General features: G+C 51.7%; 1 pseudogene; it reads left to right on the top strand.

Annotated features, from left to right (window-relative positions):
- The first annotated feature begins 638 nt into the window (after window positions 1–638).
- Window positions 639–2845, top strand: LOC129077641 (leukocyte immunoglobulin-like receptor subfamily A member 6; annotated as a pseudogene).
- Window positions 2846–6080: the final 3235 nt, after the last annotated feature.

Genomic DNA, 6080 nt, shown 5'->3' with positions numbered 1-6080 from the left:
GGCAGGAAAGACTCAGAGGCTTGTTCCCAGGAAGGTTTGCTGGATACTGTCGCTAAGAAAAAAAGAAGTCCAAGAGGGAAGCTGTGATAGAAAGAAAACCACACTCTGAGGCCAGGAACAAGGATGCTTTATGTATGTGTGTATGTATGTATGTATGCATTTCTCCTTTGTGCTTATTGTCACAGTGACACTCAACCTGAACTGCAGTTACATGGTGAACATGTTTCTGCTGATCTGAGCTCTGCAAGACACAGGAACCCACATCTCATCTTCCTGAAGCACCTGCAAGGCCTGGGTGACAAGTGTCCTTGGTGAGGACCCACAGTGAGGTGCCGATGGATGGGCTGAAGGTGAAAGAGACCCCATGTAGGAGGCTGTTATGGGGAAGGACAAGCTGTAGGTCACCTCAACTGCAATGAGCATTTCAGGAAACCTGGTGATCTATTTATTGCTCATCATGGAAAAGAGAGCCAGGCTCCTGGGGAAGTGCTGTTCCTCTTTGTGAGGGGCTACTGACATGACAACCCGTGACAGGGTGAGCCAGCCTCTGAGTATCCACACCCTGTGTGGCTGAGGACACCGTGATCGCCTCCTTCTCCTGCACTGCGGGTCCAGAGAAGGAGATACCATGACCTCCACACACGGCCCTGCTCTGCCTAGGTGAGGTGTAAGGAGGGGAAGGGAAGCCCTGGTCTGGGAAGGACTCTGCCCCACAGCCAGGCCCTGGTGTGTCAACAGACCCCAGGACTCAGGGGCTCACTGGAAAGATGGTTCTGCTCAGGATTCAAGGCCAAATCTCTCACAAGGACTCTCTTCCAGGGCTGAGCGTGGGTGCGAGGACCCAAGTACAGGCAGGTTAGTCTGTCTCCAGGTGTCTCATGTGTCATTCCTCACTGGGCACAAGGGGCCTCATGAGAGTCAACTGGGGATGCAAAGTAGCAGATCTGGGCTGACAGATGAGGACACCGGAAGGGGCCTGGGGCTGAGAGCCTGGAACCGAGGTTGGTAAGTGTCTTATAACCAAGTTTCTGATTTTTTTCCAGGAGCCCTCCCCAAACCCACCATCTGGGCTGAGCCAGGCTCCGTGATTCCCTGAGGGAGTCTGTGATCATCTGGTGTCAGGAGGCCCTGGGGGCCAGAAAGTTCTATCTCGATAGAGACAGAAGTCTAATGCCCTGGGACAGAGAGTTCCCACTGGATCCCAGGAAGAAACCAAGTTCTCCATCACACGCATGACAGAGACTGGTGTGGGGAGACAGCACTGTGACCATCTCAGCCACCGTGGCTGGTCAGAGCACAGTGATCCCTGGAGCTGGTTGTGACAGGTGAAAGGACACTCAGGAGCCTCGGCCTCAGGCTCCGTCCTCAGGAAGGGGATGCTCCCCAGCTGTCCTCCCTCTCACAGCCCAGCCCTGGGGATGTGAAGGAAATGTGAGCCCCATTTGACATCCGCCTTTTTTTCTCATAGGGCCCTACAGCAAATCCAGCCTCTCAGTCTTACTGAGGCCTGATGTGACCTCGGGAGGGAACATGGCCTTCCACTGTGACTCAGGGCAGGGATTTGATGGGTTTGTTCTGACTATGGAAGAAGATCACAGGCTTCTTCCTGGAAGCTGGACCCTGGACTCACAACCACATCCCAATGGGCACTTTCAGACCCTGTTCTCTCTGGGCCCTGTCGCCCCCAGCCACAGGTGGACATTCAGATGCCATGGCTATTACAGGAACAGAACCCAGGTGTGCTCACACCTGAGTGGGACCCTGGAGCTCCTGGTCTCATGTAAGTCCCATTATTGTCCCATCCATGGATTGAGGCACCAGACACATTATTGGCACCTTTGCTGTGAAGGGAGCTTCATGTTAGAGGGTGGGATGAGGGGAGCACAGGGGGTCCTGGGCCAGAGACACAGAGAATAAGAGGCATTGAGACCTGGACCCTGGGCAAGAAATAGGTGTTTATGGGAGCAGCGGAGCAGCCCCTGTAATTTATGACTGATCTCCCCAGGTATGTCTAGGAGGCTCTCACTTCTGACCCAGCAGGACCCCATCATAGCCTCTGGACAGAGCCTGACCATCCAGTGCCACTCTGATGTCAGTAGGACTTATTCTCTATCCAAGGAGAGGGGACAGGACCTCCCCCAGGGCCCTGCCCTGTAGCCCTCTCAGGTCGACTTCTCCCTGAAAACCCTGAGCTGCTCCCATGGGGGCCAGTACAGAAGTTATGGTGGACGGTGGACATAACCACTCCTCCAAAGGGTTGGTCCTCAGAGGCCCACTGGACATCCTAGTGGCAGGTGAGGGGCCGGTGGGTTCAGTGTGGGACCCAGAGTCTGCACAGGCCCTGCTGGAGGGTCTCAGGTAGTGGTGGCCAGAGTGAAAGTGCAGGGCCCCAGGAAGAGCGTGAGGCAGAAAGACAGGGGATAGGAGTAGGGGGAGACTCAGAGGAAACAGACGCACAAGAAGGAGAGGCCTCAGAGAGTCCCGGTGACTCTCAGGTCAGAACAAGGGGGGCGGCAACCCCCCAACGCTTCCCGCTCTCCGAGGCAGCCGCTTGACTGACCCTCTGCCTCAGTGCAGCCAGGCCCCGAGGAGGATATGCTGGCCTTAGGAGAGAATATGACCCTGCTATGTCAGTCACAGAGCCCAAAACACCCTTTCTTTCTGTCCAAGGATGGGACATCCCTCCCTGCTTCTTCAATCCCAGCACCAAGTGCAGAAGTACCAGGCGGAGTTCTCCATGAGTCCTGTGACCTCAGCCCACTGGGGGACCTACAGGTGCTACGGCTCAAACAACAGCACCCCCTACGTGCTCTCACACCCCAATCTCCAAGTGTCAAAGGAGTGAATCATGGCCCAGGGCTTAGATTTCGGTACCAGCTCTGACCTCTTGGGAGAGGGGTCTCACAGGGAAACCCCACGGGACGTGCTGTTATGGGGGCTCTGTCCCCTCTGTAGCAGTGACAGTGATAGTGAACAGGGAGGGACAGGCTGGACAGAGTCCCAGGTTTCAGGCCCTTTCCCTCAGCTCGGGCTCAGCTCAGAAGAGGATACAAGGTTTGGGGTCAAACCTGGATCGGTTCCCAGTTCTCCTGCTCTTCATATGGGGCAGAGGATGCTTCTGCCAGGTCCAGGTTTGTGAGGCTCCCTGGTCCCATCCTGCTCACAGGTCTGTTGTGAGATTAAGTGAAATAAGGGGCCTCAGGAAGCTCAGGAAAGCAAAGCCTGAAACACACACTGCCCCGCATAAAAAGCACCAGGGCCCTGCAGGGTGGAGACAATCCCAGGAAAGACGCAGAGTCCACCACGCACACCCACGCCTCCCGTGTTCCTGCCGTGTTGGATGGCAGGTAATAAGCAGCCCTCAGCTCCAGATGAGACACGGGCAGGCCCCCCTGCAGATGAGGAGCCCAGAGCACAAGGCTGGTGTCTGCCTAATGGGCAGCATGAGGACAGCACAGGGAACCCACAGTCTCAGAGTCCAGTCCAGACATTCTGGAGCCCCTGACAACAATCCCTCATCCATGGACCCTGGGGCCCCAGCTGTTGAGTGAGTGGGATCCCTTGGATGTGGGTGAATAAGCTTATGAGTTCTGTGCCTCCAGCTAAATGCAGTCCCTGGATGTCCCTGTCCCATCCAGGCTGAATGACCTGGGGCACGTGGGTAACATCTCGGATCCTCAGTGAAATGGGTAGGGTGCGGCCAGGAATCCCTGGTGCATGACTGTTGTGAGGCTGAGGCAGGTAAAAGACAGACATCCCTGACAGAGCAGTGCAGCATCTTTAATGGGAATCCCTGGAGACAGAGAAAGTCGGGCTGTGGTTAATCCCCCTCCAGCAGCTAGTACTAGGGGCTCTCAGCCCAGAGTCCTGTCCCTGGAGAGTCTGAGACAGTAATAAGAGTTGGGGTCCACAGAGGTTCCATTGGCAGGACATTCAGGAGCCCCTGACAACAATCCCTCATCCATGGACCCTGGGTCCCCAGCTGTTGAGTGAGTGGGATCCCTTGGATGTGGGCGAATGAGCTTATGAGTTCTGTGCCTCCAGCTAAATGCAGAACACACAGCTCTTAAGAATTTCTCCATTGAGGCCACTTTCATCTCTAATCCTGAACTCCTGAGTACAGCTCTTATGAAAGTGACTCAGAACAAGTTCTGAATCAGAGATCCAGGCAGGGTAATAATCATCCAATGAGGAGACAGAGGGAACTTGGCAGATGGGAGACGGGGCACCTTAGCGACTGAATAAAAGTTACGATCTGAGAAGTGGGGCATCTGAGAGCACAGAACCCAGGACAAAGGCTTGTGTCTTTCTAAGTTTCCACTCCCTCCTTCATTTCATGATTCTCAGGAGCATCGCACACCATCATCCAATCACAAAACAAGTCAGACCCCATAGCAGTGGGTAAGAGAAATTCTCAGTCTTGGGGCTGGGTGCAGAGGGTCATGCCCTGCCGGGTGACAGGTGCCCTGGGTGGATGTCAGGGATCCTGGGGTGGCTTTGGTCTGCCCTGGCCTCTTTGACTACTTTGCTCATGACTCCTAGGCTCCCACGCCCAAGACTACACAGTGAACAATGTCATCCATATGGGCATGTCTGGATTGATCCCTGTGGGGCTTGGGGTGCTACTATTTCAGGCTCAAAACATCCAGAAAAGGACCCACAATGCTGCCAGGAGGTAAACACAAGAGGAGACAATGCACTGTTTAGAGTGGTGGAGACTGTGAGCATAGCTGATGATCCCAGGAGGTGTTGAAAGAAAATCTGGATTTTGAGTTGGGGAAACTATCTTCCACAGTGGAATGAATATGGTTTGGGTGCAGGAAATGTCTGTGTGTTCCCTGTATAGGACTCTTCCTCCATTAAATGTGTACTTTCTCTCCCTATCATGGTTGACTTTCTGTAACGACGCCCCTTCCTTTTTTCACCCCATGACATGAGGGTCCATCCACATGGCTGTTGCGTCCGCACATCTAAAACATCCTGCTCTCCTCCACTGGTATGTAATACCGTGCTCTTTATTTCTAATCATTGCATTATCAGATGAACATTACTGAGTCTTCGCCAGTTTAGGTCAGAGATGTTAAACATTCTTCAATAATTGATTAAATAAACTAAGTCAGATACAAGCCTGGGAAATAATATCCAAATGGATGCCTACCATGCTGGCTGGCATGGCTGAGTTCGTTGGGTGCCGTCCTGCAAACCAAAAGGTCACCAGTTCAATTCCCAGTTGGGGAACATGCTTAGGTTGTGGGTTCGGTCCCCAGTTGGGGCTCATACAAGAAGTTACTAATCACTGCTTCTCTTTCGCATCAATGTTTCTCTCCCTCTCCTTCTCTCTCCTTTTTCCTCTTTCTAAAAAAGTTTAAAAAAAAAACACTGATGCCTACCATGCTCTCTTTCCCCACAATCCTTCCCATCTTCATCAGATGCCACCTGTGCTATGTCCCCAGAAATGTCATCATTTGGCATCAACAAATTGGTGTTTGAAGAGATAGCTTGGTGATGTGCTACCTCGGAAACGTGTTTTAGAATGCTCTGATTTCTGACTTTTGCCAGTTTCTGTGGTGTAAATTCTCCCTTCAAGTCCAATCCAAAATGCCAATGTGACTTTACTGAATGCAAAGTTGGGAGATTACAGAATCATTGTCACCACTGAGTAAGAGCCATCTGCCCCACACCTCCCTATAAGCTCTGTGTTGACCTGCATTTCATTACCTTTTTAGAGCTAATGACCATTTCTACTGCAGCACAGTGTCAGTGAAATTAAGACAACATAATCCTAGTACATTCACACAAGAAGCAAAAGAAAAAATATCAAATCTGGAGATAAAAAGCCTCACCTAGAATTTAAATATACTTGTGGTGGGGGTAAAGATTACTTCAGCCAATTTGGGGAGTACATTGGAATCATCTAGTTAAAAGAAAGATGCATGGAATTATGACCATAAAATATATACGCTGGAGGAAAACATGTATGAGAGCATGAGTTACACTCACAAGAACATTGATTAATGTGACTCACACATTATAAAACAAACACACATCACAAAATCTCATGAATAAAAAAGATGCGTGGT

This window comes from Pteronotus mesoamericanus, unplaced genomic scaffold (genome assembly GCF_021234165.1).
Source record: "Pteronotus mesoamericanus isolate MK-2021 breed Mesoamerican mustached bat unplaced genomic scaffold, CSHL_Meso_final contig_1176, whole genome shotgun sequence".
NCBI classification, from domain to species: Eukaryota; Metazoa; Chordata; class Mammalia; order Chiroptera; family Mormoopidae; genus Pteronotus; species Pteronotus mesoamericanus.
The sequence above is the reverse complement of the archived record's forward strand: the minus strand, read 5'-3'. Positions and strand labels throughout refer to the sequence as shown.